The sequence below is a fragment of the Thermobia domestica genome, chromosome 17 (genome assembly GCF_964235325.1).
Source record: "Thermobia domestica chromosome 17, izTheDome1.hap1.1, whole genome shotgun sequence".
NCBI classification, from domain to species: Eukaryota; Metazoa; Arthropoda; class Insecta; order Zygentoma; family Lepismatidae; genus Thermobia; species Thermobia domestica.
The window spans coordinates 184,327,218-184,342,949 of record NC_137470.1 but is presented as its reverse complement, the minus strand read 5'-3'; the positions used below and the strand labels follow the sequence as shown (position 1 = coordinate 184,342,949).

The 15,732-nt window shown below is 33.3% G+C and overlaps 1 long non-coding RNA gene across 1 annotated transcript in view; it reads left to right on the top strand.

The window, feature by feature from the left end:
• Positions 1-220: 220 nt before the first annotated feature.
• The window catches only part of LOC145674554 (uncharacterized), a 35,472-nt gene continuing 19,960 nt past the window's right edge, over positions 221-15,732 (top strand). The window contains exon 1 of the long non-coding RNA XR_014128977.1: positions 221-318. This is a non-coding gene — a long non-coding RNA (uncharacterized LOC145674554). The remainder of the gene's footprint in view (positions 319-15,732) is intronic.

Sequence of the window (15,732 nt, the reverse complement as noted above, 5' to 3'; positions counted from 1 at the left end):
ATGGGTTTGGGAGTAATTTCAGCCATTTTTAACTGTCGCTGCTGAAGTGGTAGTTTTCAGTTGCACCCGCAGTATTTTCTTTGGATATAAATCACATGTGTATCAAATTTGGTTTCGAATAGTTCCGGACAGTTTCAAATTGCTTCTTCTTTTACATTTTTGCAGACACTGTTTCCGCGTGGATTTTTATGTTCTTTGTTTTCCATTCCAGGGTAGAAGAAAGCCGACAAAGCAAAGAAAAAATAAAATAAAATTTAGGAAGAAGGAGGTTTCTCACGGGCAGAGATTGTCGTTGAATTCGTGGTAAAGAAACCACAGGTAGAAATAAAAGAGGTAAAATATGAAGTACTTATCTTGTATTTTATATAATTTATTTTCTACATAATGAGCTAGAGGGAAACGTAACACATTGACTTTATTTCGGAGAAGTAATATCGGATTTTTTAAAATGTAATACCACCTAAATGGTTGAGTTATTGACTTTTTCTCGTCAGCTCCGTAACAAATTTCCTTCTGGTTCGTTGCAGAATGTACTTCTTAAACTTCTCTTTATCGAGGTATTTTGAAGGTGAAAAAGTTGAAGCTTCCAAGCGTATAGGCACTCCATTATAATCAGCGAACCCCATAAATTGCTTTATAAATGTGACATCCCTCCTTTGGGCCTTTTGCTGCAGCAAAGACTGAAGGTTGTGCATTTTTTATATCATTGAAACAAAACAAGTTAGCCTGGTAGATCTTTGGATCTCAACACGGACACATAAAGCTTTGATGATTATCATAATGGTCTTTATTGATGATCGGATTCGGCGCTGTTTCGCTTAACATTTTCCTATATTCTACACTAGTTGAAATATCTTCCTTTCCAGAAGGGAAAAATAGATATGCACAGCCAAATTTGAACACTTTCCCCTTAAGGAACACGTTGCATTTTGAAATTGTAAAGATGAAAATAAAGAAGAAACTCTAATGTTGGCATAAATTTGAAACATCTTTACCCCTAGAATATCGTTTTTTAATCAAAGTTGCTTGACGGAATGACAGCTTGAGGCGACTACTAAATATATTCAGAAAGATATTTCAAACGGGTCAGTACTACTGAAACTATGAATTCGAAATTTTATTTTTAACTCTTCTCAAACTCCTAGGCAATAGGGAGTCCATTTGAACTTAAACAAAATATCGAGAGGTCTAATAAACGTCTAAGTGTACCAAAAAGTGTCAGTAAAGAAAGATCCATATTAAGTAAACTAGCTCGAATCTGTAACGTCGCACATGCATATATTTTTTTACTGTCTAAACAGATGGATATACATTTCTATATCTATATCATTCTATCTCACTATCTGTTTAAGTTATACTGTTTGATATTTTTTATTATAATGTTCGTTTGATTATAACGTATGATAATAATAAGTCTCACGATGCAACAAAATTAATACAAATGTAAACAGTAATTTCAATAATTTTTAAGATCTCGTCAAATTTGCTTTCGGGTAGAATTTTATATCATATATTACTTCATTTGATCTCAAGATTAAGCAACACTTATTGTTACAATATAAAAATTAAAGTTTTGATTGTTTTGTTAGATGTATCTCCATAATATTTGCCTATAATTAAGATAAATTTTATTTATTTGACAATAAATGAAGGAAGAAAACAACGGAGCACCTATGATATGAAGAGCTAGTAACATATATGAGATTAACGTAAGAAGCTTGTTGATCCTAGGACATAGAGGATATTTTGCTGTAAATCCCGGTGAAAAATCGATAGAAGTCCTTATTTATAAGTCATGTGATTAAGTTATTATCTTATGCTATGTAACCCACAACAACATTACAAATAGAAAGTTGAGTATACTATTCAGTATACATTCTATTGTCCATTTATACTTTATAGAGTTTTATACACAAAACCGAAAAACGTGTACATTTTAATACACTCGTATCTGGTCTAACGAAATAAACAATCGGTCCTGCGACCTGGAAGTTTGTGGGACTTTTCCAAAGCATAGTTTTAGTTAGTTTATTTATTTGTATTTTTTATATATTTTAACTAACACGACTTATAACGCTAAGGTTGCTAATTGTATAATCTTATTTTCGAATGTCGATAGAACGTGAGATCGTTTCAAGTCTCTATTTGTTTGGTACTAGAAAGTGAGAAATGTACAAATGCTTGGTTCTATTTTTCACATTTATGTATTTCTCGGATGCTTTTTATGTCACTATGGGACTTGGGGTGTTTTGACCCACTGGGTGATGATCTCTATCTTAGACAGGATAGAAAGTAACACCATTCATTTGAGTGACCACAAAAAGTTTTCATTTGTGACTAATATCAGTCATATAATTTTTGCTTATATTTAATTGTCGCTCTTCCCACACTACTCTTTGAAATGGTAGATGTTTCTTGTACCCACAGTTTTTTTCTTTATATATACATACATTTTTATCAAATTTTCTTTCTAATAGCTCGAGACTGGCTTCAAATTACTTCACCTTTTACATTTTTGCTGGCACTGTTTCCTCCTGAAGTTTTAATTTTTATTTTCTTTGTTTTCCATTGCAGTGTAGGAAAAAACACCCACAAAGCAAGTTACGAAGAAAGTAAATTTTAGGAAGATAAAGGTTCCTCACGGGCTAAGATTGTCGCTGAATTCGTGGTAAAGAAACCACAGCTAGAAGCAAAAGAGTTAAAATATGAAGTATTTAGCATGTATTTTATATTAATAAGTTTCGACATAATGTGCTCCGGAAGAAGGAAGCACATTGGGGTTGTATTGAAATAAAGTAGTGATAACGGATTTGCCTAATTGGATTTCACCTAAAGGGCTGAGTTGTTTAAGTTATTGACTCTCGTCAGCTCCGTAACAAATTTGCTTCTGGTCCGTTGCACGAGTGTATATTCGAGGCCTCCATTCATCAAGTTATTTTGAAGGTGAAAGAGTTGAAGCTTCTAACAGTATTGACACTCCATTATCATCAACGAACCCCGTAAAATTGCCTTATAAATATGACACCCCAGTGTGGAGCCTTTTGCTGCAGCGAAGGCTGAAGGTCACGAATTGGTAATATTATTGGGACAGAGCAGGTTAGCTTACTAGATCCTTCAATTTCAACAAGGACATATTACGATAAAGCTTTGATATTTGAAGCAGTTAAAGGTTAAAGGTGGTATGTAACAAACTGTAGATTTCGAGAAAATTGACTTTCAGAAAAGTGTCTGTTAACATACACCTTTCATCTCTTCCAAAACCCTTTACTGGGACAAGGACTCACTAAATGATATACTAAGTAGCATGACTAACATATAACAGGTACACGAACCGAGAGAATTCAACGTTTCCGAAAATGTAACATAAAACCTTTATCATTTAAGCGCATCATTTATCATATAAAGAGTTTGTGTCGATGATCGGAAACAGCACTGTTTCGATTAACCTTTTCCTATTCTACACTAGGTGAAATGTCTCTTTATTTGTACGGGGAGAGTAGGTTTATATAATCAAATTTGAACACATTTCCCTTAGGCTACACATTTCATTTTTAAAGCGCTAAGATAAAAGCGAAGAAGAAACTATAATATTGGCACAAACTTTGAAACATCTTTCCCCCTAGAATATCTTTTTTAATGAAAGTGGCTTGCCGAGATGACAGCTTAATTCGACTGCTAAATATAATCAAACGTCTCAGTTTCTTTCTCTACTACTGAAACTATGGATACGACACTAATTTCAGTGATTTTGGAAATTTCCTTTTTAATCTCTTCCCAGCATCCATGGGAGTAGGGAGTCCATTTGAACTTGAACAACATCAAGAGTTTTAATAAACGTCTAAGTGTACCAAAAAGTGTCAGTAAAAATGGTCCATATGAAGTAAACTTGCACCAATCAATAACGTCGCACATGCATATAATTTTTAAAGTTATATATAATCAATATTGTCCGAACAGAGGAATATATATTTCTATATCTCTATCGCTATGTCTATCTATCTAAACTTATTCTGTTTGTTTATTTTATCATATTTGTTTGAGTATAACATCAATAAAATAATAACAATATGATAAAATAATAATAATAATACGATAAAATAATTATATAATGATAATAATAAAACTCACAATACAACAAATTTAATTCAAATATTAAGATAAATATTAATAATTTTCAAGATCTCGTCATGTTTGCTTTCGGATAGAATTTTATATCATATAATACTTCATTTGATCTCAGGATTAAGCAACACTTATTTCTACAATAAAAAAATAAAAAAATGATTATTTTGTTAGATGTATCTCCACTATATTTGCCTATAATTAAGATACATTTTATTTATTTCACAATAAATGAAGGAAGAAAACAACGGAGCACCTATGATGTGAAGAGCTAGTAACCTCTATGAGATTAACGTAAGAAGCTTGTTGATCCTAGGACATAGAGGATATCTTGCTGTAAATCCCGGTGAAAAATCTATAAGTCATATGATTATGTTATTATGCTATGTTATGTAACCAGAAACAACATTACAAATATAAGGTTGCGTATACTATCCAGAATTCATTCTATTATCCATTTACTTTATACACAAAATCGAAATCGTGTACATTTTAACTTATTCGTATTTGGTCTAATAAACTAAACAATCGGACCTGCAACATGGAAATTTGTGGAACCTTTCCAAAACTTAGTTTTAGCTAGTTTATTTTATATGAATTTGTTTATATCTTTTAACTTGTGCGACCTATAACGCTAAGGGGTCTAATTGCATATTCTGATTTACAAATGTCAAGAGAACATGATATCATTTCAAATTTCTATTTTTTATTTTTTAGGGCGTGGGCAGTCTAGAAAGAGAAATGTTCAAATGTCTTAGTCGTTTGGTTCTATTTATGATTTCTATATATTTGTGGTATTATTTTTGCATGTCAGTACGTGTACTTGGGGTGTTTCGACCCATATTGAGATGATCTTTAACTTACACAGAATAAAAATGTCACCATTCATTGGAGTAACCACAAAAATGATTAATTTGGAGTCTACTTTCAGCCACTTCTGTTTATTTTTAATTGTCGCTCTTTTAAAATGGTGCTGGGCTCTTGCACCCATAGTTTTTTTTCTTTAGATATACAATGCATGTACAAGTTTGGTATCAGATAGCTCCAAACAGGTTTCAGATTGCATCTCCTTTTATATTATTAGTGACAATGTTATCCTTTGGATTTTTATTTTTTATTTTCTTTGTTGATCATTACAGACTAGGAAAATCCGACAAAGTAAAGGAGAAAAAAATAAATCTGTGGAAGAAGAGTTATAGTCATGGGCAGAGATTTACGTTGAATTTCTGGTAGCGAAAACAGCTAGAAGAAAAAGGTAAAATATGAAGTACTTAACATGTATTTTATATTAATTAATTTCTATATAATGAGGTCCGGAGGAGAAACGTAACACATTAGTATTATTTGGAAGAAGTAGTAACGGATTTGTCTAATTGAATTCCACCTAAATGGCTGAGTGGTTAGTTTTTGATTCTTTGTCGTCAGCTCTGTAACACATTTCTTTGTCGTCAGCTCTGTAACACATTTCTTTGTCGTCCCGTTGCAGGAGTGTATTTTTGAGGCCTTGTTAGAGAGTTATTTTGAAGGTGTAAGAGTTGAAGGTTCAAGCAAGATAGCTACTCCCATATCATCAACGATACCCTTAATTTGATGTTTATAGATGGCACTCATGTACGGGGTGTCTTGCTTGAGGAATGGTTCCTGAGTCCAGAAGGTTAACTCCTTCTGACGTTTGTGGATATGTTATATCATTGACACAAATTAAATTAGCCTTCTATTTTTTTTTTTGATTCCATCAAGTACATAATACACACAAATATTTGACAATAAGTATAATGAATTTGATGATCGTTTTTCCTACTGTTTCGATGACTCATTTTCTATTTTACACAAACTGACATGATCCTTTTTTGCACGGAGAGAATATGTTTATAGAAATGATTTTAATTCATTTATTCCTTACTTCATCCGTTTCAATGGAAGTTTAATAATGAAAATGCCCAAGACACACTACTTCTCGTATAAGGTTTGAAATACTCTATCCCCTACAATGCATCCTTCAATCAAAGTGCGGTGATAAAGTGGCAGGCTGAGATAAGTTCTAAATGCGTTCCAAAAGGCATTTGAAACAGGTCAACCGTTTTCCCAGTTACAGAAACTAAGGACTTGATACTAATCGCAAACATCTTACGCCCTTAAAAATTTACTTGCTCAGAAATGAGAAAAATGCGTGTTCAAAACAAAATAAATAATTTTTACTCATATTTGAGACAAAATTATCATTATTTTCAAACATGTTTTCATTTGTGAGATCAAGGAAAATTTTCAGGTACCCATATATGAGATTTTGTCATTTCCTAAAAATGAGAACGAGATAGTGTGTGATTTGCAAAATCACAGATGATTAAAAAGTAACGGTAGCAATCTTACCCAAATAATATTACTATGTTTTACTAAGATGTAATATTGCTAGAATTTAATTAGTATACAGGAAATGAAATAAAGGATTTCTGTTGTAACAGAGTACGTATGCATATGAGTACGCAGTACGGCGATGTGGCTGAGGTGGCGTATGAGTACACCATACCACAACAAGAGTCGAGGAAGTCAACAGCATATGAAAATAAGCATATAGATTTGATCAGACAAGATTCGTGGAAATTATCAGCTGTGTTGTAATAAGATTAATACTGTAATGTAATTTCGTGTAGTTTATTGGTGGAACACTATTGTAGTAATTGCACCGAGTTTACAGTAAAAGCACAATTAAAGAATAAATGGATCAATTAATATAAATACCCTGTTTGTTATGTAGCAATAAATAGAATTTGGAGGCATATATATGCTGTACTTCCTTTCCCATTCGATATAAGGTGCAAAATAGCTTATATACGGAAACAAAGAACACATAAGTTATCTGCGTAGTTGGAAATGGCGTTGAAAAAAGTGCAATTTACAGTCTTATCATGGAATTGTAATGCACAGGTACTCTGTACTTATCACCTAGCATAGGTTGGCGCCTCCTTTTTCCTTACCAGTCATCTTTTTAATGGCATACGCTTTAAGGTTATTTGTGACATATAGTCACTGTGCGAATTGAATATTTCGTGCAGATTGATTATACGGATTCATACAGAAATTCATAAAATATATACTTCTTTGTGAATTCACTTTCTGTATTTTCAGGAATAATTTTTGAGGTGTACAGTTGCATTCCCTGGTGTAGATTCACAAGAGCTCTTGTTCAAAAATACTACCAAAATGTGTTAGGTGGCAAGTAAAAATCAAGAATGCTATTTAACCGAGTCAGGGCAAGATTGCAGCAGGGTGCCGCACGGGGGTGCGTCCGTAGAGAGCAGGCGCAACAGTGATGGTGGTTATACGCGTAAACAAGGTTTCTGGAAAACCACTGCTTTCACGATACAAAGTTATCTTTTCGTTAAAATAGCACGTTACATTGTCCTTTATTAATATAACACTACATACCGTATGGGCGAATACGTGCATTAATATAATATTTTCATTAATATATTTTCAAGTAAATACGCATCTCACATATAAGAGCACACAATAATTTCATAAGACCACACCTTTGTTATAATTATTATTACAAATTTCTTCTGTAAATTTTACAAATATGTGGATCATATTCAATCTGCACCGAATATTTTTCCCGGCGGGAGGTATGAATTTCACCCATATATGCATCCAATCGTCACACACGTATAATATAGAGAGAGAGAACTTGAAAAGTTATCCCTGCCATGGATGATAATTTTCTTCTCCATGGCGATAATTTTTTCTCAAAGAGGGAAATACCTGGCGTCATCTCATTAATTCAAATACTGCAACTGTACCCATGTGTTCTTAACTTAACGTAGGAGCCGCGGTAGCTCAGTGGTAGAGCGTTCATCTCTTGTGCATGAGGTTATTGGTTCGCTACCAGATTGCGGGAAATGAGTTTTCTGGTGGATGAACACAGTGTGCGTGGGTTTTCTTGGGATTCTCCCGTTTCTTCCCAGTAAAACTCAAAGATTTAGTTGTTTTTTTTTTCTAAATTTAACGTCCCAAGATTGTGCTCCAAGACTAAGGAAGACAGTGATAGAGATGGACAATAATGGTGTAATGAAAATGTGGACTTTCGTTTCTCGGCAGTTTTTACAGAATTTAGCTGCTTATACATATTTGGTTTGTTGTAAAACAAACGTTTCGTTATTAAAGAATGTAATTTTCATGCATTGAAATGAAAGTTTAAATGGATTATATTTTAACAATGTAATTGTGGATGTGTATTTAATATAAATTATGTATGTACTAATAGTTTGAATTTTTGGGTTATGTTTATATTTTGTTTGTAGCTTTCGCTTCTCCTTCTCGTATTTGAGAATCCTGTTTCTTGCACCGTTTCTCGCTTTTGAGAAACACATTTTTTCTCCCTTTATTTATAAATGTGTTTCTCAAAATTGGGGTTGTATATGTCTCGTTTCCTCAGATGCCCCTTTGTCAATTTTAAGAAAAAATATATATATTTTTTTTCAAATTTGAGAAAGCATTTGCACGCTCAGAAGTGAGATATAATTCCTCGCATTTGAGTCATTATTTTTCAAAATAATATGAGAAAATTTAAATCTCACCTTTAAGAATGTATTATTTGGTGCACAGGTAAGGAACGGATGTTCTCAAATAGGAGGATTCTTTTCTCGAATTTAAGTAACAATATTTTACAGTGTAGACATTACATTTGTCACCTCTTCCCAATGTTCATGGCGATGGGTGCCCAATTTGAATATCCATCTTAGTGTACCAAAAAGGTCTCAGCGTAAAAATATGGATTGGACATTATATATGTTTTTTTAAATTATTTGTACGTATGTAATCGCTTTTCTCCTAGGTTATGGTACGGTTATCTTATCCTTATACTGGTTTTATCTAGATTACAAGCCTGCGTGTGTGTGTGATGTTTAACCATTATCTGAGACAATTTAACAGTAGAAATAATTTTAGTTCAATCTTAAAAGAGTTTAATCTATTATTGCCTGCCAAGATCACGATGCACTTGTAGCCATAAGCATGAAAACCCATGTAAAGTAAACATGCACCTAGCAATAATTTATCATCTATATACTTATAAATATTTTGAAAATAGGCTGTGTTGAATAAAAAACTGTGTATAGTTTATACACTATGTTTGTGTTGCTTAGGTACTAAATTATATTCTTCTTCACGTGGATTAAACATTTGTGGATTTTATTTATGTATTAATAACCTTTATTTCCGTACCATGCTTCATGTGGGTTTTTGGTGAAGACTGTTGAATATTGCATTGTCCTAGCGAACGTAGGACACACGTTCGAATTTCATTACTGGCCTATGAAATAAAGTACTCTCCAACTACCTCCATAAAAAGTGTCGCGTGAGTACCTTAGGATTCTAAAACATGTATTTTTGGATAGAGCACATACTAGTTTCTAAGTGAAGTCTTGACCCGACCACAGTAGGTCCCATAGTTTTGGAGCTATGGACCTTTTGAATTCGTTTTCTTTTTTTCTGTTTTCGGCAGCCTATAACACGTAAACGATAGGGTTTTCGCCCTAAGTTTATTGGAACTTTTTTGTTTGTTTCACTCTTAGGAATCACTCCTCTGCTTTTGTACAATGAATTTAGCGCCATACTATATATATATATGTATATATATATATATATATATATAATATATATATATATATATATATATATATATATATATATATATATATATATATATATATATATATACAATCACGTAACGGTTTTAACACAAGAGAATGAGTGCAAATGGGATGAAGACACAGTTATTGTGTAGAACTATTTGGTGATATGTGTTATGTATAACCACATAACTTTGCTCATGGTGTTGTGTTTAGTTTCACAATATGGAAACAAAGTATGATAGATTTAGTTCCTAATCCTTCCAGACTGTTTATTGGTGTCACTAATATTTCCTCATGCATTTTTATTAAAAAAAAAAACATTTCTTCGCTTTTCATTGCAGAATAGGAAAAATCAGACAAAATAAAAGAAAGAAAAACAGAACTAAAATTGAAGAAGAGAAAGGTTAGTAACGTACAGAGATTGGTGATGAATTCATGGGAAAGAAAACATTGCTAGAAGGCTGAAAGGTAAAATGTGAAGTACCTAACATGTGTTTTATAATAATTAATCTCCATATAATGAGCTACGGAGAAGGAAAAAGCATTGGCGTTGTTTTGAAAAGGAAATAAAACTAAAAACGGATTTGCCTGATTGTATTCCAGATTCATGGTTGAGTCATTTGAGTTTTTGACTCTGTATTGTCAGTTCTGAAACAAATTTGTTTCTGTTCCCGCTACAGAATTACATTTGTGAAGCCCAAACTCATTCAGTTATGTTCAAGGTGTAAGAGTTGAAGCTTCTAGAAGGGTAGAACCCTGGTAGCAGCTCATGTGGTTCAGATCTCACGTTAAGTTTAGGTCCAAGTTTCATATAGCCTCGCTGCTGAAAGGAAGGCTAAACTCAAAATCAAATCAAAATCAGTTTTTATATTAGAAGATAGTGGATGATCAGCATTTCATAATAATAATAATAACGATAATAATAATAATAATAATAATAATAATAATAATAATAATAATAATAATAATAATAATAATAATAATAATAACTCTTTTCCACTTAGTATTGCTAATGGGAGCCGTACGTGGACTTAAACAGTATCCGGAATGTAAGTATTCATCTTAGCCAGCCTGAAAACTATAGATCCGACATTAATATTGGTATTTTTTTTATTATTTTATACACCACTTTTTTCCACTTCAATTTGTCGAAATTATGAGACGAATATGTGCCAAGTTTAGTTGAAATTTCTTCAGGCGGTCCAGAGTTATGATTGCCCTGGTAGTTTAATACGGTTAAAAGGTAAATGATATAGTTGTAAAAATTATGTTTAAAATATGTCCATAACGATAATGAGGGAATAGACTGTGGTAGGCATTTTAACATTTGCTCGGCACTCGAAGTTAAGGAACAGCCAACTCCATTAACTGTAGTAACATAACCCAATTGATCAATAGGACTCAGTCTACAGAAACCAGATTCCGGAGCCACCCTGGGCCAGTTGTGGTATTTTGAGTGGCTTTATTGATTGATTTCCTTTTTGGATCGAAAGATCCGTTATATTTTAATCAAGAATTCTCTTGCACGTATTATATCTGGAGAACTACATTTGTGTAGCCGAACCCAAGCTATCAGTTATCTCAATATGATGTGCTTATTCCATCTATATATATAAAAGAGAACGTACAATATTTTGTCCGCTCATCACGCTAATACGGCTGAACCAATTTCTTTCATTTTTGGGGGGTTATTAGGATTTGGACCCTAGATGGTTTTTATCATATCACTTTAATTTTTAATTACCAGTGTCTTGAGATAATTGACCATTCAAGTGTCCATAACGTACAAATCCTTTTTTATTAGTTCATCATAGGTAAAAATAAACGTATTTATATGCAACCCGCATGACCGTGTCACTCGGCGGGTTAACATAAATGACAGGCGATATACAGCGGAAAATAGCTTGAATCTTCTGTTTAAAATTTTTTAATTGATTTGCTTATTTTTACAGACACTTTTACAATATGCCAGCACCGGGATGACCGCAGCGAAGCGGGGCGGGTTAACATAAATGACAGGCGATATAATGTTAAGATTTACTGCAATCTTCTATGGTTTTTATCATATCACTTGAAAGCGAAAAAGTAAAAATTATCTAAGTAACAAAGTTTATTGCGTTCCGGGGTGACCGCAGCGAAGCGGGGTGAACGCTGCTAGTAGAAAATATAAAAACTTGATTTAGGGGCCATTAAAAATTTTTTGACCTCTGATCCAATTGATCCAATATATTTTGAATCAAAAATTTTCTTGTAGGCCTTCTTACCTGGAGAACTGCATACAGTGCTGCCAAGCCCAGACAATTAGTTAACTCAGAATGATGTGATTATTCCGTAGAAAATACGTAAACTCGATTTAGGGACTGTTCAAGAATTTTGTAGCCCCTGATACAAGAACTAATTATTGGCCAATTTCGCAATATATATTTTTTTGTTTTGTTTTCCTAAAATTCTTGTTCATTGCTGTAATTGCTATATCATTTTGCCGTATTTCTATTATATTTTCTTTTGACTCCAATATTTCCCGCTCGTCTTCAACCAGTAACTACCAAATTTAATCCAACACACTGTAGAGCTAATACAAGTAAATTTTAATAAAAAAAAACAGTAATTATAAATATTTACCTGAGGACACGAAGCAGTGTGACATTTGTAATTATTATCTAAATATCTTTCTTTCTTTTCTTTTTTGGTTAATTTTTCAGATTGTGCACTTCATTGTCCTAGGTCTGCTGATAGTTTATGCTAAAACGCCCATGTAATCAACTAAACAAAAACTTACAAGCTCTCAAATATTCTACTTTAATAGGATTCCACTTGCTGAAGGAAAGGGAAAAGATGAAGATCTATCATAAATTCGTTTGCGTCGTGCAAAAGCAACTATTCCTCGTTATGACGTGTACTATTAAGATGTATATTTTTTGGACGTACACAAAGAAATTCCAACACCCTTTTATGGTCTTACTTTATATGACGGTTGTACCTTCTTTGCTTCTGGCCTTCCATTCACTCCATGAAATCAGCTTATAATGCAGTAAGTATTGTTCATTATTTATTGATCTCGATTATTGTTATTATAGAGTACATTAGACACATCTACATATCGACTAGTTCTATCATGTCTGCATTTGTCTCATGCAGAAATCAGCCTTTCTCCTTCACAGTGTGTAGCGTTAAGATGTATAGTTTTGAACGTAGACGCAGAAGTTACGACACCGATCATGTGGTCTTACTTTATATGACGCTTGTACCTTCGCTGTTTCTGGCCTTCCATTAATCCCACGAAATCAGTATTTTGTGATGCAGGAAGCATATCCCTTTTCGATTCCTGATAGTAGTGTCATATTTCTTATGTATAGACAATTAAATTGCCGTCAACAAAGATGTAATTATTGTTGTAAACACGGAAACTTTCAAATCTGAATTGTTCTGAAATACTAATGTAAAACACATGCATATAGTAAGGTATCTCCTCTAAACCAAAAATGATAAATTTCACATAAATTTAAGTAGTTGGTATATGCGAAAATATTGATCAACGTCATAGGTACTCTTCCATTTTTGGAAGGTCACTTGCCACCAGGGGCGGATCCAGGACCGACCTCTGGGGGGGCGATAGGTTGTCATACTGCTACCTTTAAGGGCTCCAAACTTAGGAATGATTTTTATTTATATATATAAAATAAGAAAGCTTCTTCTTCTGGGGGGGGGCGATCGCCCCGATCGCCCCCCCCCCTGGATCCGCCCCTGCTTGCCACAGCTGAGAAGATTCCATGCCCCACGGTATTCCCCTAACTTCTTTGTCTTCACATATGATCTTTCTGTTTTATATCGTCCATTAATTGTAGTCTCCTTTGCCCTCTCCGTCTCTTTCCTGCCTCCAATCAGTTTCTCTTCCTTTTAATAATATCTAAAATTGTTCTATTCTCCCCCAACATTTCTAACACACTCTCATTCGTCTTCCGCTCGGCCCAACTAATTATTTCCCTTTTTCTCCACATGTACATTTCGAAGGCTTCCAGTCCTTTTTCATCACTTTTACGTAATGTCCATGTTTCTACCCATACAGTACAACACTCCACACGAAGCATTTTATAAGTCTTTTTCTCAACTCTTTATTCGATGTCCCATAAAACAGAATTTTCTCCCTCCTAAAGGCTTCTTTCGCCATTGCTATTCTTGCTTTTATTTAACATTCGCACTTCATATCATTACTAAGAATACTACGCAGATATCGAAAAATACTCACTTGTTCTATTTTCTCCCCTCCTACTTTGATATTTTTCTCCAGACCGCTTCGTTCCAATCACAATGGCTTTTCTCTTTGTAAAATTTATTTTTATCCCATATTCTTCAAAGCCCTTCCTCAAATTTTCTAACATTCTATTGATTTTCTTTATTAAAATGTTAAATCTCCCCGTTCATGGAGAACAATAGGTTCGCAAGTGCGTTAAAATTACATATCAGGTTGTTGAGTTTTTCTTAATGAAAACCAATAAAACATTTTAAAATGCTTCATAGAAACGAGAACGTCTGTAAGTTGAGAAGGAAAAATTATAATTGCTTGTTGATGATTTTTTTTTCTATTTAATACACTACATAGTGACTCACCTGCCTCTTAAGGCACTAGCTAAATCGCCGTAAATGCTTTTCACAAAATGCTGATATCCCATCAAAAATATGAATGCGATAAAAGAGGCAAGTTTCCGTATGTTTATCGCTTTGTTAGGCCAGGGAAATAATTGACATCTGAAAAGAATGCCAAGTTCTTTTATAATTTGGAATCACAATATGAAATCGGTAACTTTAGTGCTGAGAATAACTTGCAGGGCAGAAGTTTCCTAAATAATATCGCATATAACTTCTTTTCAGAGCCAAAATTACAAATTTGATTTTTCAAGTTTCAGATTCCCATACAACTTGTCTTCGTTTAACATTTTTCCCACATATATTCACAAATTCAGTTTGAAGTTTATCGTTGTTCAAAACCTTCCTTATATTATATTTGAAAAAAATAATAAAGCTTTCCAGCTTGTACGTTAATCCAAAAAAAAAAAAAAAAAAAAAACTAGAAAATTAAATTTGGAATTTTAGTGCTGAAAACAAATTCTACATAATATCGCACCCAGAAGCGTTTGCTTGGCAAGTTATTCCCACTATTAAAGTTGCTAATTTTGAATTCAAATTACCGAACTGGAACAAAACTTGTGATTGTTTCAAACGTCTACTCTCTTTTGGGTCTTACAAAGTTTAAGTTGTACGAAAACTTGGTTCTATTTTTCATGTGTGTGTATTTGTGGAATTATCTTTACATGTCACTAGAGGCGCTAAGGATGTTTTTCCCCACCGCGAGCTGAACTCAGACAGGATAGAAAATGTCAATAGTCATTTGAGTGACTCCAAAAGTTATGCATTTGAGACTAATGTTAGTCATTTTTGATTATCTCTACATAACATTCCTTCCCACATCCACCATAGATGTAATATAAGTCTCTTACCCCCTAGATTTTTTTCTGAGACTTAAATCACATGCGTATCAAGTTTGGTTCCAAATAGTTCTAGAGTGGTTTTAAATTGCTTCATGCTTTTAAATTTAGAAACACGGTTTCATTCTTGATTTTCAACTTTTCCTTATTTATTGTTGTACATTGAGGAGTAGGAATAAGCCGAGAAATTAAAGGAAAATGGTAAATAAAATGAAGGAAGAGGAAGGCTAATCACAAACAGGAATTGTCGTTAAATTCATGGTAAATAATACATAGCTAGAAGGCAAAAAGGTAAAATACGAAGTACCAAACATATATATTATTTAATTTAGTTTCCATATAATGAGCTAGGGAGAACGATAACGCACTGACATTTTGAAGAACTAATAACGAATTTGCCTAATTTAATTGAATCTAATTGGCTAAATCGCTTGTGTTATTGACACTCTCTCATCAACTCCGTAAAAATATATCTTTCTGGCCCCATTGCAAGACTG